The sequence below is a fragment of the Mauremys reevesii genome, linkage group 15 (genome assembly GCF_016161935.1).
Source record: "Mauremys reevesii isolate NIE-2019 linkage group 15, ASM1616193v1, whole genome shotgun sequence".
Classification (NCBI taxonomy): domain Eukaryota; kingdom Metazoa; phylum Chordata; order Testudines; family Geoemydidae; genus Mauremys; species Mauremys reevesii.
The window spans coordinates 28,589,290-28,614,136 of record NC_052637.1 but is presented as its reverse complement, the minus strand read 5'-3'; the positions used below and the strand labels follow the sequence as shown (position 1 = coordinate 28,614,136).

At 49.8% G+C, this 24,847-nt stretch overlaps 1 protein-coding gene across 7 annotated transcripts in view; it reads left to right on the top strand.

Moving 5' to 3' along the window:
* Positions 1-24,847, top strand: part of MGAT5B (alpha-1,6-mannosylglycoprotein 6-beta-N-acetylglucosaminyltransferase B) — a 170,812-nt gene that overhangs the window by 38,218 nt on the left and 107,747 nt on the right. Inside the window, exon 1 of one of the 7 annotated variants that reach the window (XM_039502386.1) lies at positions 7,151-7,203. The exons of 4 other annotated variants lie outside the window; for them this stretch is intronic. The gene's annotated coding sequence lies outside the window, so the exon portion shown is untranslated. Of the gene's footprint in view, positions 1-7,150; positions 7,204-21,039; positions 21,124-22,558; positions 22,692-24,847 lie in introns of those variants that run through there. 2 more of the 7 variants (XM_039502385.1, XM_039502383.1) reach the window with 2 other exon arrangements.

The window sequence follows — 24,847 nt, the reverse complement described above, 5'->3', positions numbered from 1 at the left end:
ACATTCCAGTGATTCGAGGGCTCTTCTGTTATTTAGCCTTTGTATCACAATGCCTTTGCTAGCTCCTAGCACCCCTCTGACATACTGGTGCTTTTGCAAGTCCTGCATCCGTCATCTCTCTCCCCCCACCCCCAGTCGATCCATTAGTGCTTTATATAATAATAAAATACCCATTTTAATCAGTGTGAGAAATGTGTGCAGTCGGAGTGTATTTAGGACACAGCTTTTAAAATGGATTTTTAAATGTAAATGTAAAAGTTTACTGTTAAAGTGCTCTTCTATTATGGAAAATTAACGTGGTAAAAACAGCATTATGGGGTTTTGAGTTTATATTGTCTTTTGGTGACTCATCAAATGTGCTCTCTTTACAAATAGCACAATGGATTCCTCTAACTGCTAGCCCTGCAATCTCAGCTTGGGCTCCCAGAGTCAGTGTGGACTCTTTCCATCTCCGGCATCATCATCATGAGGGCAGGGGACTGGACTCAATGACCTCTCGAGGTCCTTTCCAGTCTTAGAATCTATGAATCTATAAACCTTTATAAAGGATCTGCAGCCAAGTACATCTCCATTGTCTTCAAGTTAGGGACCTGTGCAAACATATTGGGCCAGATCCTAAGATGCTGTAAATTTGCATAGCTCAATTGATTTCAGTGGGGCAATGCCCATTTACACCAATGGAGGGTCTGGCCCACTGCTGATGTAAATGATTGGAGCATAATGCACAATTCTGTTAAGGCTGCACAAAAAGAACTAACTCAGTCTCTCTGCCCTGGCTCTGAAGGGCTAACAGGAGTAAAAAGCAGGGAAAACTTGTCTCTATCACTAAAATAGCATTTAAGACTGAACATGCTCAGAGAGCAGGCTATGGAGTACAGAGATGCCCTTCTGGGCAGTCACTTTTCAGACTTAAAAATCCCAGTGCCCTTATTAAAAGAGTAGACGTGTTAATGCAAGTGTCCTAAACTGATGTCAGCAAATTGGGATGAAAAAAACATCTCACTTACAGCTATTTCTTGCATCCTAGCCAGAATTTCAGCTCAGATAATTACATTCTACATACACACTAGGAATTCTTTAGGGAAGCTCTCTGGCCTGTGTTATATGGGAGGTCAGACTAGATGATCACAGTGATTCCTTCTGGCCTCAGAATCTATAAATTCAGCCTTCCTGAATTCCCCCTGCAGTTCAGATGGATATGATCTGAATCTTCACTTGTGGGGCTATTCTGTGGTGACCCGGTGGTGTAAGCTCTAAAACAGCTGCTGCGTCAAGGGGCGGCTCTAGGATTTGCGCCGCCCCAAGCAGGGCGGCACGCCGCGGGGGGTGCTCTGGCGGTCGCCGGTCCCGCGGCTCCGGTGGACCTCCCGCAGGTATGCCTGCGGATGCTCCACCAGAGCCGCGGGACCAGCGGACCCTCCGCAGGCACGTCTGCGGGAGGTCCACCGGAGCCGCCTGCCGCCCTCCCGCGGGACGCTGCCCCAAGTGCACGCTTGGCGCACTGGGGTCTGGAGCCGGCCCTGGCTGCGTCCCACCCGAGAGATGGGTTCATTTATGTGGGGAAATGGTTGCTTTGTGGGGCCGAAGCAGGAGATCCAAACTCAGGCCCAGTTTGTGGCTTTAACCCATTGCGTTTGTTAAGTCTGTGCATGTGTGCGTGTTTGTTTGAAGAGGGGCCAAGCCATACTGGGACCCTCTGGAGCAATTCTGCCTGGCTCAGCAAGAACTGTTCTGGAGGATGAAAGGAGCAGTTCTTCAGTGTAATAGGTTACCACCATTTCAAAGGGTGCAACATGTGCTTTCCCCAGTCGCATTCAGCTTCGCTGGCTGGCTCCAAGGGTTTTGTTGCCCCAAGCAGCCAAAAAAAAAAAGCCGCGATCGCGATCTGTGGCAATTCAGTGGAAGGTCCTTCGCTCTGACCGGGAGTGAGGGACCCTTCGCCAAATTGCTGCCAAATAGCTGGACCTGCCGCCCCTCTCCAGAGTGGCCACCCCAAGCACCTGCTTGCTAAGCTGGTGCCTGGAGCCGGCCCTGCGCAGAGGGAAAGGATGGCTTGGGGCCATCCCCTTACCATCTCCTTTGTGATGGCTGGCAGTGGAAATGTATGAGCCTGGAATACTACTTACAATGGTGGCACGCAAGGGGAGAGCAAATTTCTGGTGCCCTTTCCCCACTTCTAAACCTACGCATAACCAGCTGTGCTGTGCCTCTCCGTGTTTATTCAGTCCTTATTCACTGACTTCCATGACAGCAAGGACTTCAGCCCTTGGCCTATGGCTTGGAACGTGCTTGGAGATGAAAGGTGCTATTTAAAGGCAAGGTGCTATTAGTACCATCTGAGGTGGGCTGTGGGCGAGAGAGAGCTCTTAGAGGCTTGCTGGACAGTGGTTTCTACTGCTCTGAATCACACACTTTGCTCTGTCCCTGTGTGTATCGGTCACACACATCCCCCACCTACTGCACAGCTCCTTTGGCATTTCTAGCTGCAGCCGTTCCCCACAGAAACGTCTGAATAGGAAAGCACTTTCTGCCAGCGCCAGGGATGGAAGACGAAACTTCCTCAGCTAGCCTGGGGCAGTTCATTATTTTCATAAGCAACAATTCCATGGGAACAATTAAATCAATTAATTGATTTTCTATAGCTCGTAAAAAACTCAAATGGTATTTCCACCAGCTTGCTATCAGCAACCACCACTCCAAGGCCAGCAAGGATGTTAATGGACTTTCTGCTTTTATTGCCCCTTTCTCTCTGAAATCAAAATTCCTACAGAGACCCAAAGACCGACAGGTGCTCTCAAAAGTAGAACTACCATGCTGGGAACCGCAGCTGCCTTTGTCAAAGCAGGAGTCCCAGGGATTTTTTTTTTCATGCTAGTCAAAACAAGTGACTGGGCATGTGGAGTGTGGCCAGGAGTTGGGCAAGCTCCCTTTGAACAGCTCTGCTATTGCACATCAGTGCTCCTGCTAGCCCAGTTCTGTGTCCTCGCTGCTTTTGTTATTATATCGCAGCACTTCTACTGCTCCAGGTCTGAGGCCCCACTGGAGCACTGCTAATTTGCAATTCTATCTAGCACTGTAGTTCTCCTGATAACTGGGTTCTGGACTGTTAATGCACCTTGACGCCAGCTATGAGAATTTCTGCTCTTCCAATCTTAAGTCTCCCCCGCCCTGCTGCCGCCGCCACCCCAACACACTGGAAATGCACCTCAATGCAGACTGACCAAACCTCTTGTGTTCTTGTTCTGATCCCTATCCCACCTCGTTCTGCTAGTGCCTTTCCACCCTGACCTACGCCATCTCCCAGCTGTTCACCTTGCTCGGCCAATGCTCCTGACCTTCAGCGTCCCAAGCCAGATGCTGCCTTCAGTCATACGGGTGTGAATTCATTGACTTCAGTAGCATTACTCTGGATTTTCACTGGTATTGTGGAGAGCAGAATCCAGCCTCCAGGTTGCTTGATTTGGACAGCTCCATAGGGACTGGACATGGGAGGAATGGAGACTCGATCTTGTATTGCTTCCCCCAGTGCCCTGGGGCTGGGTTCATTTTTATTGCTAGACACTGTGTGGTGTTAGAAAGGAATCCCTGTCACCGGATAGTCATGTTGGCATCGTGCTTTCTTGTACAAGGCCCAAGTTCTTACACAATGCCTCTTCCCTCCACAAAATAAATGCAGACCGTACCTCTCCAGGGGATTGTCTTGCTGAGACCCCCCAAGTTAGCCCTCTACCTATCAGCCTCTCATGAGCATAGGCTGCCAAAAGTGATGGATCATACTCTGGTTTTAAGCTGTGGACAAATGGGAGCAGGCTAAGACCTGAGCAACCTCAGCTCACTTGTGACCTCATTGAGTTGTAAACTCCACTTACTAGTGGTACAAGGCCCAGTGCATTTTATCTCCTTACTGCCGGGCTTTGCGCATCCCTGTCAATTCTCTGCACAATACTACACAGGTCAGGTTTTCTAAATGGGAGCTGCTGTGTGCTGATAGTTCTGACTTTAAGAATGCCAAAACAATGTAACACAAACACCTATCTGTGTAACATGTACCTGTCAGGTGTCTGCCAGGGAGAGGGCCAGTACTCTGGAAACTGAACCGGACCTCAGGGGGAGATTCTGGACAGAGAGGAGGTGGGATGAGAGGCTGTCTGTGTTGTGAGCTAGTCAGACCCATGCTTCCCTTTCTCTCCAAGGCCATGGTGCTCTCTCTGATGCCAGGCTACTGTTCCTTGACTCCTAGCTGCATTAGACACCATTATAATTAATTGCCCTTGGTATATCAGCTCCTAAGAACAATACTAAAACCCAACCTGGCTCAGTAGTGCCTGAAAGTCATTATGATCTGATAGCTGTTTTGTGGGATGCATTGCTGGGCTTGGTCCAACTTCTCTTGGATAGATGCCCATGTTGTGAAAAATGCTGTCACAGTTGGTGCTCATTGACTCCCAAACTGGCTGTCTCTGCAGAGAAGCCAAGGATTGAATGGGCCATGGGGACAGCGCTGTCCCCTCTTCTGGAGTTAGTCCCTGTGGATCTGGGCCCATGCACCTTCGTGGGATGCTGTGGGGTGGGGAAGCTAATGCTGCCCTTGCCTGTGCAGTGTATAACTATGTAGTGAACACCTGCTGGGGGAGGCTAACCTGGTGCATTGCACCAGCACAACAGTTACTTTAAGAAATGATTAGGCATTTCTCCTGGGTGTGGTGTTCTGTCCCATCTAGTGGCACCGAGACCACTTAGAGAGAGAGAGAGAGAGAGAGAAAGAAAATGAGTCTGTTCTACAGCCTTAGCTAACAGCCAGTTGGCTTTTAGCTCATGCGATAGATGACTGGGGTCTGTCGGCGTTACACTAGGCTGTGTCTGGATCTGCCGCACAAGGTGCGTGTGGGATGGCCGGCACACCAGAGATTGAGCTGGGGCACTCCGCAGTTGAAAGATGACTCTGAAGCTTGAGGCAGGCTGTGTAGTGGGGGGCTATAACAGACTGTCATCCTCTGTGGATCAGGCACCACGGGAGATACGTAGCACCGTAGGATAGGACTTCTCCAGTTGAGACTAGTGGAGGGGGTTTCGGTTGGTAGGAGGTCATTGATCAAACTGGAACTGGGGCAAGGCAGTAGCGCTTTCACCTCTGCCTTGGTGGAAAAAAGTGCTGCGGAATTTTATAATGACTCCAAGCAGTGTGGGGCCCAAGAACGTTCCAACTCAGGCTGTAAAGGCACTGGGGCCAGATTCCCAGCTCATGTTAATGTGCATAGCTCCATTGAAGCCAGCAGAGTTGTATCAGTTTACATCCCTGGAGGATCTGGCCCAGGGATTGTGTTGTGCTTTTTGCTAAGAGCAGAAATGGCTGGAAAACTCAGCAAAGACTGGTCTGGTTCCATTTCAAGCTGTGATATACAGGCCCCGGGGACAGCATTCCTGGAACTGCTGCCACTGTCCGAGTTCAGTGTAGAGGGAACGCTTCTGACGTCCATGGTGCTGCATTTAAGCATCTCAGTAGCCCCTGCAACCCGCCTCCTTACTGTTTAACCACAAACAAAACTAAGAAGGTTGGAGTGAATTCGCTGCGGTCTGACGGAGGAAGTGTCCCAGCGGCTGGTGATTGCCTCTTGTGAGAGTACGAGGGTCAGGGATTGTTGGAGCCACCCTGAGCCATGTGCGTGGCTGGCAGGCTGGGGAAGACCTTGCAGGAGACAGCTCCCCAGTCTTGCAGGGCTGCCGATTGCATTGTGCCCATTCCATGGGAGCCTTTCTGAATGGGAGGCAGCAAAGCGTGCTCTCCATGCAGTGCTGACTGTGTCCATAGATACATCTGTCATGCAGGTAATGAATGCGAGGGGATGAGGAGGGGGCAGGAGGTGAAGGTTGGCCTCCTGGGTGGATGGGGGGAGGAGACACGAAGCGAGGTGCGACAGGGGGAAGGGGACACCCGGCTGGGACATGCAGCCTGCCTTCAAGAGGCCGAGTGAATAGCTGGGTTCCTGATATCAGCCTGAACGGAAGGATGCTCCATCCCAACTCTGACCAGCGGTGGCGCAGGACAGGCTTGTAACTGCCGGGGAGCTCACCCTCCACCCTGGTGACAGACAGCGAGAGCACGCACGGCACACGCCAGTCCCAGGACTGAGACGCGGCCTTGGGTGCAGAACATGAGCCTTCCTCACTGCTCGAGTGGGTGGGGGCTGGAAGTTCAGGCTGCTGAGTGAAGAGAGGTGGCCCCAGAGGTCCCATACTAGGGAAACGGGGGCCTAGAATGCAAGGGATGGAGGGGGTGGGGAAGGATGAAAACCCTCTGCTCATCCCCTCAACCCTTTCATGGCTGTCATCTCCTTTTGCCTGCTAATGGCTGAGTATCAGGTTGGAGGAGGAGCGCACGCACAGGAGCTGAAATTCGGAACTGCTCATTGCTACAGCACACTGGGGACATGGGGCACAATCTTCCATCCCTGCTAGGCTCCTCCAGAGGTGGTTCTTTGCTGTCTGGGGGGTGTGGGGCAGGAAATCCCAGGCCACTGAAGTCAAGGGGAGTTTTGCTCCTGTCTTCAATGGGGCCAGGATCTCACTTTTTGCACATGTGAAGTAGCAATGATCCCATCGGGGAGGAGAAAATAATATATGTTCCCTGCAATACCTCATCCTCTCTAACAAGCAGCCTTCCCCTCCCCCCTCGCTGGCCTCCTGGAGCTGATATGAAAAAGGGAGACAATTGAGCTAATTTCCCCCCGCCAACCAACGCCAAGCGAGAGCTCCTCTCAGGAATGACAAGGCTGCCTCAGTTACCTGCAGTGATTGGGGCTCATTCAGTTTGCAGTCTATAATTGTGTGTGTGTGTGTGTGTGTTGGGGGGTGGGCGGTAGGAGAGAGAAGAGGGGGAAAAAGCAAAATAATGAAGAAGGAGAAAAGCCAACAAGCTCCCTACACAGCGATAATGAAAACATCCCTCTCTATAAACGTAAGAGTCCATTTGTATTGCTCGGCTTCCTGGCTTTTCTTATTTATATGGAAATATGGAGCGAACATGTGTTAGCATGGAGATATATAGCTGTAGTCTAATATTAAATACATTTCAATTTAGCCAGCACCAAAAGAGGTGAAGTTATTCGCCGGGAAAACAATGTCGGGAGCTTTTTCTGTGGCTACCCCAATTACAGCGGCAGATTTGTGAGACAGGTGGATGCGTCCGCTGGAGAAGCAGTGACGGTGAGGCGCCTGAAGGTTTGAATACGGGGATACTTTGCTGCTGTCCACCATCACTTGTGCAAGGGTTGGTCTTGTGATGAAAGCACTAGTGACCAGGCTTCAAGGCAAGGCTGTGGCTCAGACTCCCCTAGTGGCAAGGTCAGGATATGTCTACACTGCAGCCAGAGACTGCGGCAGGTGTAGACATACCAGGCCTGGCGCAACCAGGGCCGGCTCTACATATTCAGCCGCCCCAAGCAGTCATGCGCGGGAGACGCCCCGGAGCCCCGGGAGCAGCGGACCTCCCGCTGGCTTGACTGGTGAGGGTCCGCTAGTCGCGTGGCTCGGCTGGACCTCCCGCAGCTGCGGACGGTTGGCTAGTCCGGCGGCTCCGGTTGAGCTGCCGCAGTCATGCCTGCGGGAGGTCCAGCCGAGCCGCGTGACCAGCGAACCATCCACAGTCATGCCTGCGGCAGGTCCGGTCGTCCCGGGGCTCCGGTGGACCTCCCGCAGGCATGACTGCAGCAGGTCCGCCGGCCCAATCTGCCGCCCCTGACGACAACTGCCGCCCCACGCGCGTGCTTGTCGCGCTGGGGTCTGGAGCCGGCCCTGGGCGCAACCCATTAGGCGACCTAGACGGTCACCTAGGGCGCTAACATTTGGGGGGAGGGGCGGACGGACCTTCCGCCGCCTCTGTCAGGGGTGGCATTTCAGGGACGGGACCTTCCGCCGCCTCTGTCGGGGGCGGGACCTTCTGCCGCCTAGGGCGGCAAAAAAGCCGGTGGCACTCCTGAGACATACCTGAGTTAGCGCTGATCTAGCTTGGTGAAGCTGCAGCTGGACAGGTAAGCAGAACCACTCAAGTACCTCCCCAGGGTCCCGAGTGGGTTTGTACAGCCCGTGCTGCAGCGGCTTCACTGTTACTGTTATTCAAGTTAGCTAGATCAAAGCTAGCACAGGTTTGTCTACAGGTGCTGCAGTCACACCTCTGATTGCAGTGTAGACATCCCCTTAATCTCTATCTGCCTTGGATCCCCTCTGTAGATCAGGAGTAATAAACCTTTCTTTGTCCCCAATGTCTATTCACTATATAAACTGTTTGGGGGCAGGAACTGTCTCTTACTATGTGTCTGTCAGTGTCCGGCCCAATGTCTTACTGATACTGTAATACAAATAAAATAATACCACCAGGGCCAGCTGGCATTGTCTCCATCTAGAGAGTGTCCTCTCCTCTCACTGCACTGTCACTTTAACTGCTGTCCTGGTTGCCCTCCTTTCACATTCCCTGCCACGACGGAGTACAGCTGCTTTCCATGTTGGTATTATTTATCCATTCTTTCTTGAATGCCTCTATAAAGGCTTGGTATCTGCCCCCAAAGATTTTACTCTCAGTGGATAATATACTCTCTTAACTCAATGGAAGTTTTAGCCAGGTGTTCAAATGAAGAGCCGGGGAAAGTGGTGATACTCTTCGAAGCTCCACCTGTAACTCATGCTCCACCCATTCATGACACCCAAATGTGATGCCATACACAGCAGGTAGAACAGATCTTGATAATATAATTTTCTCTCTTCTTAGCTGTGTGCTTTGATCAACACTGAAATAGTTAAGTGTTGACTGATGTAGCATCATTAATTTTCAGAATAAACACCCTATTGAGATAAACAGGGTTACCTCACACCTCTTTGAGCTATTGTTTCAGGCTGCATGCATACTCAGGTAGATATCACTCCATTAGTTACACTGGGTTACATTTGAACATAGGAATTTCCTGACGGAATCAGACCAGCCTCCATCTAATCCAGGATCCTGTCTCTGACAATGGACTAATAGTAGATGCTTTAATTGGAAGAGGCAAAAAACCTTGTCTTTGCATTCATTAGGACAAGAGACTTCTTTTAAGAATGAAAGATTATATTGGAGAGCACAACATACAGCCACTGGAGGAAGTACTGGCTCATGGAGCCATTGCAAACTGACCCAGTGTGACAACCTGGGTTTTGCCATTGACTTCAGTGGCAGCACAGTTTGGCACATAACAGCTCAAATATTCCAGTACAGATATAAAGGGCAAGGTCCTTTAACTGGCTGGGTTCCTCCTTCCAGGTGTGGAGCACTGCTGGCTCCCGAGGGAGCAGAATATAGCGCTTGGCTGAATGAAGGCCCATGCTGAAGATGGTGCCAGTTTGTTCTTCTCTGGAAATTTGGGGTGGGATTTTCAACAACACTCAGTGTGAGTCTAGCTCAGCTCCCGGCAACTCCTATGAGGTTTTTAACCTCTGAGCTCAATGGGAGCAGAATCAGGCCAAGGCTGAGGGCTTTGGAAAGTCCTGCCCTTCGTGTCTGTGGTGAGTTATTCCCAGAAAGGTTCCGAGGGGCCAGGCATCGTATTTCCCCAGTGATGTATCTGCACAGGGGCAAGACAGCAGGTGCAACGTACCTGGAGGACAAGGCAGTAACAGCAGCAGAGCCATCAGTCGTCACACAAAAGGGAGCAAGAATGATCCAATGAAGTTATCTGTTTCCATTGGCTGTACTGGAGGGCAGGGCAGTGGTGATGGATGGAGAGATAGATCGCAAGGACAGACAGAGAGGAAGAGAGAGAATATTTCACTTACTCAACACTACTCATAGCCAGCTTAAGTCTGCTTAATTTGGCCGATTGCAAGGGAACAGACTACTTGCCAATGCATTTCAGTGACTCTCAGCAATAGATTAATGGCACATCCATAACTGATGTGAAAAGTCAATTTAAATAGCAGGCCCGCAAGCTGATTTGCAGGAGTTTACAGGTGCGAATCAATGTTGCTAGTATGCAGGCCCTGCTGTGCAGCTCTTTGTTCAGTTTATGCTGCCTTCCTTCTTTATTGTGCCTGCTAAACAGATCAGTCTTTTCTCAGCATAGTTCTGTATAAATATTGATGGCAAATCTCAAAAGGCTTAGGTTGTATAAGCCCTCCCTCTGCACCCCTCCCTTAAGTTTGGATGCTTCTATCCAAAGCTGATGCAGTGTTGTCTAGTGGCTAAAAGAGAGGGCAGGGAGTTAGGGGATTTCTATTGCTAACTCTGTCACTGACAGTTACTTCCCTCCTCTCGTCAGAGGAAAGGCACTCAATCGAGGTGTTTGCAGTGTCCCCTCTGTATGACTTTTGTCCCACCCGAAGGCTGTGGCCGAAGATCGAGGCTGGGGCACGGGTAGTCAGTCTGCATGAGACAGAAGCAGAGGAAGCAAACAAAGCACATGATGAGATGATGTATCAGCCCCCGATGAGAGTCCCCATTCGCCACTGGTCCCTGGAGTTGGCAGTTTGAGTCTTTTTAGGTTCCAGTTGCCTGTGGCTAACCTAATTAGGTGTGGTGAGCAGGACTGCCTGTTCCCATCTGGGTCTAGTCTGGAGGTTGTGTCCTCTAGTGCAGCCATCGCTACAGTAATACATGCCTTTGTCCCCTCCAGTTCAGGCTAGTGTGATGCACCCTGAATTGGGCTACACTTGACCTCCATTTGGAGACTCAGGCTGGTGTGGCATGTGACCGGTGGCTATCATCTGGCACCAATGCTCCATGACCTGCCTGGGCTTTTGGTGGATTTTTGAGTGGAGCTTCAGGTGTTGGTGTTTGACCTCCAAAACCCTAAGTGGCCCAGGACACGCCCGCTTGAATGACCCACCCTCTCCCCATTCCATCCAGCCTTAGCTGTGATCAGCAAGAGGCAGCATGCAAACAGGAGCCCTCTTGGTTTATGAGAGAGAGAGCTGCAGGCAGGGCTCTTAGCACTGGAACCGAATCCCATCCTCCCGTCCGTCCAGGACAGCCCCAGCAGGCTGACTCCTCGAGGGGACACTGCAAAGCTCACCTGCTGGGATGGGCGCTGGACGATGGCTGAGATCCGAGAGGGGAGGTTTTGTTTGTTATGTCCTCACTGCCAGGTGCTTTTTTTGTTGCTGGGGGTAGGGAGAGAGAATGGGAACGGCCCTGGGTTTGCTGTGGCTATTTATGGGCTGTAGCTTTAATGGATTATCTGTCAGGATGGCCACAGCCTTTGGCTAGGTGACTTTTTTTGGTCTTTCCAATCTGTTCAAGTCAAAATCAATACAGAAAATAAACAAAGAAGGGCCAATGTTAGAGGAAAAGCACAAAGTAATATTGGGTAGCGAGAAACTCCAAGAAAAGCAGAGATGGAGAAAAAAGGGGAATGGTGAGTGAGGGCTCAGCTTCTGCTGTAAGATGGCAGGTCCCTCTGAAGCATTGGGTCTCCATGAGAGGAAGGATGTCCCAGTGGTTAGGGCATCAGCCTAGGACTTGGAAGACCTGGGTTTAAGTTCATGCTCCACCCCAGGTTTCCTGTGTGACCTTGATCAAGCCACTGTCTCTGTGTGCCTCAGTTCCCCATCTGTAAAATGGGGTTAATGACATTGCCCCGCCTCCCAGGCGAGTGGAGAGGATAACCGCATTAAAGATTGAGAGTGGTTCAATGCTACGGCAATGAAGCCTGCGAAGCTACTGAAGATAAGAGAAAAACCAGATAGCAGAGCAGTGTTAGGACTATGGGGTGATTGAAGTAGGAGCAGAAAAGTCCTTTATCTGTGGATCAGCCAGGAAGCATCTGCCCCAGCACAGCCTTGCTCTTGGTACCTGTCCCTGCCTGGAGTAGTGTTCCAGACAGCTGAAGGCCTGGCTTTGGAGCAGAGCTGGGAGCCTGCAGAGCTCGCAGCAGCTGCAGACAGCCCCTCACCACAGTCTGCTGTGACGGGAATGATTGTGCTAAAGGAAAGGATTCAGGTGCCTGTTGTTAATATCTCCAGCACCGCAGAGGCCTGTGCTGTCATGGGCCCAGCAAGCAGCGCATCTCTGCAGCTGACAGCAGGCGAGAGACCAGCAATCAGGGGTGAGTGATGGGAGTTCTCATGGTGGAGATTAAAGAGTGAGACCCCTGTTGTCTCTGCGTCAAGCCTGCTACAGTCCGGGATGTTCTCCATTTCCCTTTAAACACAGCACTTTGCTGGGGCCGTGACAGTGCGCGTCACTCAGGCAGGATGGATTTCTCTGACTGCCTGTCAAACCGATGTTCAGTCACAGATGCCGTTTTGGGAGGGCTGTCACACACGGCTCCATGGCTCTCCCTGTGGAGATTTCGCCAGTCAGCATCAGGGTGAGGTGTCAAACTCTCCCACACACACCTCTGTAGCTATCCCCATCCACTTGGGATGGCATCTCCCCACATCTCTACTCCCACACACTCAGGGGATGGCATCCACCCATCTCTATCCTCCCCCACGCACACTTGTGGGATGACACCCCCCATCTCTATCCTCCCTCCACAAACTTAGGGATGACACCCTCCCATCTCTATTCCCTCCCCACAAACTCAGGGGATGACACCCCCCATTTCTATTCCCTCCCCACAAACTCAGGGGACGGCCTCCCCCCATCTCTATTCCTCCCCCACACACACACACTTGGTGGACAGCATCCCCCCACATCTCTATATCTCTTTCCCCCTGCACCCTGCACACACTTGGGAGATGGCATCTCCCTACCATCATGATATGGGCTAGATGTCCCAGTATCAGTGTGGTGGTGGGTTGAAGTTGGTCCTGGTGCGTAAACCTGGGCACTCTTCTCCTTTCCAAAGACTTGAGGGAGCTGCTAGGAGACAGGAGTTGGAAAGGAGCTACACATCTGGTACCAAAGGGGATCGAATGGGAAAGCACTCGGGCATATCAGCCTGGTATGCCAGAGGACTGAACCCTGGCAGGGTCTCTGTGGAGGCAGGCCAAGCTTTCTGTGTTGAAGAGCCAAGTTACTGGCTCTGAGCTGGCTGTGCCTGAGATGGGAGTCGGCAGGGAGGGAACCGCCAGCTGGTGGAACTGGAGCAGCTTGCTGACAGAGCATAGCAGTTGGAGAGCCTGCAAAGCATTCTCCCTCCATGCTGACTTGCCTCGTCCCTCAGCCAGAGCTACTGCAGCCAGCCACAAAATTCATGGGCAGGGCCTGAAGGGGACAAAGGGACTGTATATCTGTGGTGACGGGGCACTGACAGTTCCCAAACCAAGAGTCTGACTCGTATATTTCTGAGTAAAGCTAGTATGTAAGGAATTGGGAGCACTGGTTCGAGTGAGGCAGAGTTCAGGCCCGTGCTGTGCGGGCCACCCACAGAGCTCTGCTTGTGTTCCTCACTCGTGAGCTGCATTTCTCCAGCTCTGGGCTTCCCCTCATGCCCCACAGCTCTGCTGCTGCCCCTCACTTGTGATCTACTCACCCTGTGTTATTCCTGGGCTATTTGTATTCACTGTTGTTACGCCCTTCCCCCCGAGCACTCTTCCCCTCATTAGTAAATCCTACATTTGGGGTGTAAATATAGGATGGCAGTGCCCTTTAAGGAAAAAAAAACAGATAATATTTTGGACTGGAATTAATGCAGTTGGCATTTTCAGCAGACATAAGTAATGTCGCGGCATCTCGGAACAAATTCCCTCCTCGTACTGGAGCATTCAGCTGTTACAGGACAGCTAGACTGGAATATGACTTATATCTGTAAGAGAGTTAACAACTAATCTGCCATGTTATGCACGCCGGAGAAGTATTGTGTAGCCGTGTTTGAAATGTCATGGGATGTTTTAGTCCCTTTGAACTGTGCTGGGAAGACAAGGGGCGTAGGTGCCACTCGGCTCCCAACTCCCTCTCAGCGGTGGCTCAGCTTGGCCTCAGCTCTGAGCAGCCAGTGTCGACAAAATGGATGTTCACGTAGCTACTTGTCAACAAGGCTTCTTCCAGCCAGACTCCACGGGCTGCCTTGTCCAAATGGCTGCAGCCCCACCCCCTCCGCATTTATCTGGGGAGGGTTCACAGGCCAAAAAGAAAATATGCCCCAGCCTTGTAACCTCACGTGAGGGAATAACGAAAATCACAGCAGAGCCAGGCCTCTCCCTCTGCCCCTCACTGGAGTTAGCAATGGCTCAGTAATGAAGCAACAGAGGATTTAGGGCCTGATTTTCAAAGGTGCTGATCCTGCACAGCTCTCATTGGTTCTGCCACTGAGTCAGCGGGGATCCTGCTAACATATGTTGATTCGCGCTCTGACAGCAAAACCAGACTAAAGCCTGGTTTCCCTGGACTACTTTGGGGATAGGGCAATCCAGGGATAGGACTCAGTAGTCCAAGGGTCCTCCGGCTCCTCAGGGTATGCAGCAGATGGTGGTTCCTCCTCTGGAGCCAGCTTGGTCCCTGGTCTAGGGGCCAACAGCAAGGGAGAGGCATCTGACTCCTTCCCTGGCTCTGGCCCAGTTGAGCTGTAGGCCTCTTATACTTCCTGCTCTGCCTCTCTGCTTCTGGCACAAGGGTTGGACCCTGCCTGGTTCCACCCTCTCAAGGGGACAGAGAGTGGTCCCTCCCCCTCAAGCTCCAAGGGAGGCCACTCTGCCTCACTACAGACCTCTTCAGCAGTCAGGTCTCTGAATTTGACTCAGTGGCATCCTGCACCAGGGAGTTCCATAGGTTTTTGAAAAACAACCCTCAATGGCTACAGTTGCCACTGTGGAGCCCACTGCTGCATCCATGGTCACTGTGGCACAGTGCGGGGACAGAACGTGTTCCGCAATGCAGCGCAGTGTGAGCACTTGATTGATGAACTGAGAAAGCTGATGGCAACCTTGAACAGTGCACAGGGCTCACTCTGCCACCCTCTTCCACTTCTCGACCCGTTAAGAGACCACGACCTGCTGTTGGAGACATAACAGGAACTGAAGAACCTACCAATGTTATGTGGGAGGCATGAGTGTGATGATACCTCTACCTGTCTGATTGTGGTCAGTCTGAGTGCCTAACAGCAGGTCAGAAAACCTAAGAGTGACTTGATGGCTGGGGGAATTAAAGGGGAAGGGGGAGTGGCTTAGTCACTGAGCCTGAGGCGAAGTGAGCAGACAGCAGTTTCCCTTCCTCTGTGACAATTGTGGGAATCCTCCCCTGTCCCCTCCCTGGCACCCCAAAACTGATCACAGCTTTGGGTTCAAAGGCAAATTTCAAATCAAATGCTTGTGGCCTTGCTGTATATCTGGTGCCTTTGGCAGCACGGGGAGATCTGCAAGGAAGAAGGACCAAGGAATCTATTAGACAAAAGTCCATAATGTAATTAGGAAATGTCAACTTCCCTATTACTATCTCCCTTCGCTCACAGACTCCTGGTCCATGCGTTCTCCCTCGGTCCCTGGCCATGGTGCTGAATGCTGATCAGCCAATGCTTGGTAGCCTCAGCGCAGCGCGAGGAGACTGGCCCTGCAGTGGGTGGGCAGTGCAGGGGTAAGCTACTCTGAGAATTCAGGCAGTTTCCTGGTACCAGTGGCTCATAGGACAAGCAATTAGAAAAGTCAAGCCTGGGATTTTCAAGGATGCTGAAGGGAGTTACACGCCCAGATAATACTGAATTTTCCAATGGGATTTGGACTCTTTTAGGCTCTTTCGAAAGCCCATCTTAAACCCATATGTAATCTTGAAAAAACCGCCCTGTATTAACACAGGTTACACAGAACATAAGAGTGTCTGACCTCTGAATCCCTGTTCTTCCGCTATTCTACAAAGGAATGATTGCAGTAGGACTTGATGCAACTGGGAGTGGAGGAACGGAGAGATACTCATGCTGCTCAGTTAATCAATCACCTCTGGCTTTGGCAAACCACCCAGTCTCCTCATCAGTGTGCTGTAGGCATTGCCATCCTGTCTTCTACTGAGTTTTCTCAGCTACTCTCTGCTTCTACAGTCTCAGCCATGCCGCCCTTACCTTGCTGTTTTGTTTCTAGATGTTTCATAAACTTCCCCACCTTTTTCAGGGCAGTCCAAGGAAGACAAGGGGCTGCCACCTCTCTGCTATGTCTGTGCCTCTACTGTACACAGGGAGTGAAATTCTCCCTTGTGCAGAGAGACAGCGGTGTCCTACCGAACCCCCATTTCAGAGGTTTAAATGAGACATGAGTAGGCCTTAGTGGGACATCTGCAAAAGGGGTGCATGTCACAGAGGCCATTTCAGCACCAGCACATTTCCTCCACAAGATTGTTCTCTTTGATATATTATCCAGTGGTCTGGCCAGTCCAAATTTCAACAACATTGTTGAGATGCTAACACTTTCCTAGGGAAACTATTGTATGTTTCAATACACATGGCACTTGGGACATGGTTGCTTTTTTCCCAGTGCCATCCACTTACTTAAGTATACAACCCCTTGAAGCACCATAAACAACACCCCTCCCTCCATTGTGGTGACTAGCATGTCTCATGAGATACAGTAAAATGTGATTGATTGCACTCATTATTTCATAGCACTGCTATGAAAAACTCGGTTGATTCAGTGATTGCCTTTAAAGAGTGTCTGCCACTTGGGAGAACTGTCAAAAAACTGTTAGACTTTTGCAAACTCCAATTAATCCATTGTGCCGTTCTATATGTGTTTTCTTTGCCATTGTTGTTGATTATCAAGGCTAATTAGGAGCTTTCTCCTTTGTATTTAGCAGTGATGTTTGAATAGTAACAACCCCCCAAACCCAGATCAGCTAACATTTGTGTTGAGTTGGGTTTGGATTCCTATTTGTTGTTATTCGTTAAGATTCAGTAACTACTGATGAATTTTCACCATTCACAGTGATTTTCACCATTGGCGAAAATGTCTGCAAACCCCGATGCTTTCACACATTTCAGCAGAACTAATTTTTTGCCCAAAAATGTGTAACAGGAAGTGCAGTTTATTTGTGATTCCTTGATTGCTATTTGATTGTTTAAAACACTGTATCCTTCTAGATAGAAAAACAGAAGAAATACCATGTGACTAAGATGACCAATCACTGCACAAATGGCCATGATTGATTATTCACAGTGAATTGTTCACCCATCAATAGGCTGAGGATGGCCATCCAAACTGTATTCAATGAGAGTGAATTTAATTCCCCTCACTGTAGAGGCCAGCTATATAAAAGGCTCATTTTGCACCTATTCTAGTGGTGCATAGACCTTGAGCTGGCTCTTCTCCCTGGGATGAATTTCACCCCAACTGCAAAAGGTTCTAGTTCCACAAGGAACATTGTTGTATTGACATGTATGACCTGCTCTAATCATTAGGCTGTTCCTCCTCCTTCTTTCAGGCAGTGATGCTACAGTTCAGTGTGATGGTGGGAAAGAAAATGCAGGAAAATTGCAGGTTATCTTTCGGGGAAATTTGTGCAACACCATTGGCTAAACCGTGAGCTGTGGTATGCACCCATGTGGGGGAGCTTGTAAGGTTCTCCCGTACTGTGTGCTCTGCCAGCATCATGGGTCACAGAGTGTAGGGGTGAGAAGCCTCTATGTGGGTGCTGGGAGCGCAAGGGTCGGGAGGGAGGAAGCAAAACATTGACTCCCTCCCTTACCAGGCACCAGGAAAGATCTCATGCAGCTTACTTCCCTCCTCGGAACAAAGAGGAAACCAGGCACCAAACTGCGACACAATAGTGTCTGAGGCAATTCATTCCTTGCTCTGATTCTGGGGTTGCACAATTCTATGCTGCCTTTTGCACAGGACTTGTGGGTGACTCCACAATGGATCCCTGTATAAAGAGATGCGAAGCATTTGCCTGAGGGTGTCTCTTTGGGTGTGTCTATAGTGCAGCAGGGAGGGTGCTTCCCAGACGTACTAGCTCTGCTTGTGCAAGTATGCTAAATATAGCAGCGTGGCCATGTCAGCATGGGCAGCAGCTCTTGCTAGCCACCCATGTACTGTCTAGCCCAACCCCCTGGGTCCATGTAATTGGGCCACTAACCTGAGCCACCAGTTCTGCTGCCATGGCTGCACTGCTATTTTTAGCGCACTAGCTTGAGTCTATCTCCCGGAGCGGGGAAGCAGGCCCCTAGGTGCAGTGCGGACGTACCCTTTGAGTTACATTCCTGGCTGGTAAATGAGTTCTGCCTGCTCCAGTTGCGTTGCAGAAATCCCTTTTGTGTTACTTGATTTGCTCTTCCTTTGTCAGCCCAGCTGAGCATCAGTTCTGCGGGTGGCCAGAACTGTGCTTCAGGTTTAGAGCAAATTAATCCTGGCTCTTGCGTTTTAAGAGAGCGGCTTCAGCACTTTTTTCCCCCTCTGTTTTTTTTTTAATGAGACACACTTTCCAAGAGCCATAATAACCATTGCCAAGAAACGGCCAATATTTCTCATTATCCTTCTTAGGCTGCTGGTACAAAAGTCAAAGAATCAGAGAACACTCAGCAAGGGGGAGCTTCAAACTTTGCCTGTTAGAGACTCAGGGGAGGGTGATGTGTCCCACCTCGATCCCTCACTTTCTGGCAGGGAAAGTGCTGCATGATAAGACTATCCAGGGAAGGTTTTTTGGTTTGTTTATTTTTAATATCCTCCCCCGCCTTTTTTTTTTTAAAAGGAGCAAATCCCCCATCAGTTTCTGACAGTGCAGCCTGGGGAGCTTTGCTATTGAAAGGTGTCTTGAAATCTCTCAAAAAATGTCTGTGAAAGTGGATCATTATAAACAGATTGGGTTAATATATCTGCTGAATCAGCACTCCAGCTCATGGGAGAATGGGTGGTGGCTAAGACACTAGACAGCGCTTAGAAGGGATCGGTTCAACCCTCTACTCTGCCACAAACTTCCTATGTGACCTTGGGCAAGTCACTTAATTGCTCTGGTCATCAGGTTCTTGTCCGTCTATAGGAGATGATAATCTTTGTTATTTAGAGTGGAAGCAGTTTGGGTAATGGGCTGCCTTTTAGTTAGCACAGTGGGGCTGGGGGCTGTAAGTGCTCCTATAAATACAATAAATGTACTTCTTCCTGCTGGAATTGGTAGCCAGGGGCTGGATTCAGGCTAACAGTGGCATAGAAATGGAAAGCACCCTCGTTCCTCTCCTGGATAAACCACAGCCACTCTACCCATCCAAGCAGAGGTAGAAAGTGTGTAGTGAGGTGTCCTACACCACCCTGTCCAAAGAGCCTGCTCTGGCCCTGTTCAAAGGGGCCGATCTGGAGCTCACTTTATCCTCCTCACTAAGCAGCTGTTGCCCTCCGGGAAAATTCTGGCAGACTGCAGAGCCCAATGAAATCAAGTGTGTGAGGGGAGAGAGGAGGCTAAAACTTAGCTGCAAGTTGATTTGATTTTCATAGGCGTTTTCATCAAATATTCTACCTGCCAGAGGGTATTATTCTCACTGCCCAGGACCTGGGAACTCATCCAGGTTTTGGCTTATACAATTATAATCCATACACAGAGACGGCCTCTGCGAACAGTGGCTGCCTCTGGCCCTGCAGTCCTGCCACCCTCTTGCAGTTGGAGATGTGTGTGTGTCATGCAGGGAACTGCCTGTTGCTCACTTGCCCTCTTTAATCCATTGCTTGTGCCAATGCTGTTCCCAGAAGCATTTTCTAAAGCCGGAGGAGCTTTCCGAACTGATGTTTCAATCCTAGTGGATAAGCCTCTCAACATCTCTCCTGAAGATGCCAGTCTGCTGGGAGCTGCGCTTGCAGAAATGGCCAGCCTCACCCCAACACAGGGGAGGGCCACTGGGTCTCTGATGGTGGAAGAGGTGGGTTGGGGAGAAAACCAGTTACTTTCCTCACAGATGGTTTACACAGCACATCAGCAGTATATCCCAGTGGTCTAATGGATAAAGCATCAGCCTCTGGAGTTGGGACTTGGGGGTTCAAGTTCCATCTGGGTTGTGCTAATCACATGTTTGGGGGTTGGACTAGATGATCTCCTGAGGTCCCTTCTGACCTGGATATTCTATGATTAAGCATGCAGGGTGCTGTACAATAGAAAGGGAGACTCAGCTCCTTGCCCTGAGGAATTTATCACCTGGATGATTCATCTCAGTCACACAGGAGAGTTACTGTCAGATGGCAAGAGCTTTGGGTGAGCCCCGTGAAGACAGATTCTCTAAAGAGCTCAGCTCCAGTATGCACCCAACCATGCTGAGCACATTGGGAAACCTGGCTACCTATTTTGGTGCCTAAATGTAAGTGCAACTCATTGGAAAATCCAGTCCCATAATGTCTCTGTGCCTCAGTTTCCCATCTGCAAAACAAGTCTAATACTGACCCGCCTCAGCGGGATGGGGCAGAGGGAGGAACAAAAAGAAGAAAATCTTTATTGTTCCTGAGGCTTTCAGACTAAGGTGATGGGTTAGAGGCATAGAAAAACCCATCAATAAATGTAATGTGCAAATAGTCAGATCTCCAGACTGGGCAGATATATGTACTTATCTAATGGTATTTTCCCTCCCCCCCTGTCCTGTCTGCTTCACTCTCCTGTATCAGGGCTGACTTTTTGTGTAATTCTCCTTCAGAGTCGCCCACCAGGAAGAGCAAAGGGACCAGCTGGGTTTGTTCTTCCTTTGGGAAGGAGGTTGCATTACAGCCATTTCCTTTAATGTACTTAAAAATACCTTTCTCCTCCTCCCCAGCTTCACCTCCTTGTTTCATGACTTTAAATAGCGATTTGCCTCTGCTGGTGACAGACTCTTTTTGTCTTTGCAGGGGGACAGCTCTGCTGCTCTGACTAGGCCTTGCAAGCAGCCATTTAGATTTCAAATGAACTGCAATGCTAAGTGAGCCCCTCTAATAATTAAACAAATACAATCCAGTCATAAAACAGGGCGACAGCCCAGCCCTGAGTGGCAGCCACAGCAGCAGCTGTGAATCATCCAGGCTGTCTAGCTAGTGCATTTTCAAGCTGTATTCCCCTCTGAGAAATCCCTCTCAGCTGAGGTTTTACACACACCCCTCCCCCGGAGACACATAAAAGTGCAGTGGCTACAATCCATCTTCATCTCCACTGGCTGCTATTAGGAGCGACCATCCCTGCTTTTACGTCTACATTTACCTCGGTCTCCCACCTTGAGCTATTCCACTGTGTCCTAAATTCCTGACCTCACCAGTACGGTCACCAAACAGGACTTCTCCCAAATGTTTTATGTGGTAAAGAAAATTAACCTTCTTCATTCCAGCCCGTGTCCTCTCTTTTGTGATTTGTGCCCGTGACCTTGGGCTGTGCAGCATGTGCGGGAGGAAGCAATCGGGGCTAGTTCCTCTCTGATGTGGGAAATTGGCTTTTGGAAGCCTGACAGGCCACTGTTGGTTAAGGCATCACAAAGCACCTGGCTGGAATGCCCTTCACCAAAATGCAGTCCAATTATTCAGGCTCACATTTTGCAAAAGTGCCCCTTCATGCTGAGTGCCCAGCTTGAGACACATAGTGGGTCCTGCTTTTTAGAAGGGTCCAGTGTCTGCAGCTGTAACTGAAGTCAGTGCGTGTGGTAGGCACTCAGCAGCTCTGCAAACTGGACCTTGACAGCCTAGGAAGCTCTTCAGAGCTCTGACCCGGCTCCAAACTCCACCTGGGCAGACTCCAGCCCCCACATGGAGCTCTCTGCAAAATCAGGACTCCAGGTGGTAGTCAGGCATTTAATTAATGCTATGCATTTTGTCTCTAGGCAATTCTAGGTGGTTAATAATTCATGGCTTGTGATGAACCCAATACCTCAGCACTGACTAGCCATTGTGAAAAATAAGCATGCAATACAACTGCATACAGGTGTGTGCATAAGCATGACACGTCACATGAATCCATGTGACACTGAACTTGCAGTTCACAGATTCTAAGGCCAGAAGGAAGCACTGTGATTATCTAGTCTGACTTCCTGCAGAGTACAGACCATAGGATTTCCGTGAATTAATTCCTGTTTGAACTAGATCAGGGGTAGGCAACCTACGGCACGCGTGCCGAAGACGGCACACGAGCTGATTTTCAGCGGCACTCACACTGCCTGGGTCCTGGCCACCGGTCCGGGGGGCTCTGCATTTTAATTTAATTTTAAATGAAGCTTCTTAAACATTTTGAAAACCTTATTTACTTTCCATACAGCAATAGTTTAATTATATATTATAGACTTATAGAAAGAGACCTTCTAAAAATGTTAAAATGTATTAAGGGCACACACAACCTTAAATTAGAGTGAATAAATGAAGACTCCGCACACCACTTCTGAAAGTTTGCCGACCCCTGAACTAGACCAAAAACATCCAATCTTTATTTTAAAATTGCCAGTGAGAGAGAATCCACCACAGCCCTTGGAAATTATTCCAGTGGTTAATTAGCCCGAGAAAAATCTTGTGTCTTATTTTCAGTCTGGTGGTCTATTTTGCTCCCCCCAAAATGTGTGTTTTGTGCAATCATGTTTTTGCACATGCAAATATTTTGCAGATGCAACGTAGGTTCTGCTGTTTGCAAACGTAGCCATCTGGGTACAGTTTCAGAGCTGCAGGAAGCCTGAGACTTGTCACACCCAATGATTTCAACAGAAGAGGTACAGCTGTATTCTCACATAATTAATGCATTGAATATTTAGGGTGAGGAGGCTGGGTTGAACCCACATGAGATAGGAATTATTTTTCTGAGTTGCTTGCTTGCTTTTTCTGGGTCTGATTTTTTTCTTTTTTAATGCTATCGTAAAATGATGTGCCAGTGCACCAAATCTCAGTCAAAGGTAGGTGACTCGTCTCAGGGGTGGGTCTCAGGGTTCAGTAACAGCTGTACAATGGCTGCTGAGGGTTATCTTGTAAATCCCCCTTAAGGACTTTTTACAGTGTCATGTACTCACTAGCTAGGCTGTTTTGGAGCAAACATTTTATCGAGTGGCTCTGTCGAGGTTTCAGACGGTGCAGATTACTGTCTACAGCCTGCTGACTGTGATGGCTCTTTCCCAGTTATTATCTGTTGTATCAATATGACTCTCCAAAGAGTGTTGATGTTCAGAAAAATGACTTATAGATGCCCTCTTCTTAGTCCTGATCCTTGACTTTCAAATCTGTCAGCATCACATGACACGCCATCCCAGGAGGAAAGGGGGAAGGGCAAAACGATGTCAGCAAATAGAAGATTATATTATTATGTCCTGCAAAGTTGGTGGCAGGGGAGAAGCGGAGCATATAAACCAATGAAAGGTCTGGGGACAAACCAAGGTCTAGGGGAGCAACCGCCCCCTTTTCCCATCGCAAACGATGCCCCTGCAACATCCTAGTGTGTATGATCATGTCCATCTACTAAATAGCCCCAGTAACCCTGCTGCTTACTCACTGCTAGAAGAGTTCTCCTTAGCCTCAGGTGGTAGAGGCGGGTGATCTTGTGGCTGATGATGAGTCAGAAGAACGCATGGGGAAGGTCTTTGCAACACTGGAGCAGCTATGGCAAGTTCCCAGCTTCCCCCAGGGTGGGGGTCTAACATGCATATACATGCCTATCATTTGACTATAAAATTGAGCACCCAGATGCAGGCTGGGCTTTGTCCCCCCTTGATGCAGGGCCACCTAGAGGATTCAGGGGGCCTGGGGTCTTCGGCGGCGGGGGGTCTTCGGGGCACTTTGGGGCACTCCGGGGTGGAAGGACCCCCCGCCGCGAGTCTTCGGGGCACTTCGGTGGCGGGTCCCGGAGCGGAAAGACCCCCCCGCTGCCGAATTGCCACCGAAGACGCAGAGCGGAAGAAGCTCCACAGGCCCGTGACCCGTAAGAGTTTTCCAGGGCCCCCGGAGCGAGTGAAGGACCCTGCTCCAGGGCCCCCGAAAAACTCTCGTGGGGGCCCCTGCTGGGCCCGGGGCCTGGGGCAAATTGCCCCACTTGCTCCCCCTCTCCCCCCTCTGGGCGGCCCTGCCTTGATGAATGGAATTTGCTTGTTGTTTGACCTTACCAGCAGTAAAGGCTGCCTTGGTTAGCTATGTCCTTTCCCTACGGTTAAAGAGAGCGAGCTGCTACAGGGTGTACCCTGGCCCTTGGCCTGCACGTTGGTCACCCCTCCTGTAGGCAGCCTGACACCATTGCTCTTCCTCACCCGGACAGGCTCCGCAGGGCTGGCAGTGCCGACGTGCTATTGTCAGTAATATGAGTGCATGTGAGACATGACAGGCACAAGGCATGGGCAGTAGACACCAAGGGGTGATATTTGTAGTAGATGGGGGGGGGGGGAAAGAAGTCTGAGCAATGCTGAAGCCCAGATGCCAACCAAAATTCCAGCTCAGAAGATCCCCCTCCCCCACCGCCTGGAGCTCTGGGGGTGTTCAAAATCTAGATCCCAGGTTTGCATCTCAAAGGGACAAGAAGTGCATAACTTAAATATCCATCCGTGATGCCCAGTGTACTTCTGATGTGCCTAGCATCCTCTGTTAGCCTCCTGCTGCTTCATAAATGAAATGTGTGGTACCTTTTAAAGCGTGCACAGGTGTGGAATAGAGGAGATAAACTGAACAGCATTAGTTAGGGTTGTTTGGGTGGGTTTTTTTTGTTTTTTAAACCAGCCTGGAGTGAACTGAATTGAGATGAAATAGGAACTTATTCCCCTTCCACTGGCTCCATAATAGGGACTGCAGGTCACTAAAAGGTGAGAGGACAAGGCTGGAAATAAGGAGCCTTGGCCCCTTGCCTGGTGGATCTAGAAAAAAAAATCCTATTTGTTCTGCCCCTTTCTACAAGAAGAAGGGAGCACTCTGTGAAGTTATAGGAGGCAGCATGGTTAAAAGGATAAAAGGAAATGCCTAAGAAATCAGTGGAACTCACTGCTGCAGGATACTAGCGAGGCAATAACATGGTGATATATTTTTTTAAAGAGCTAGACATTTATTTATATATATATATATATATATATATATATAT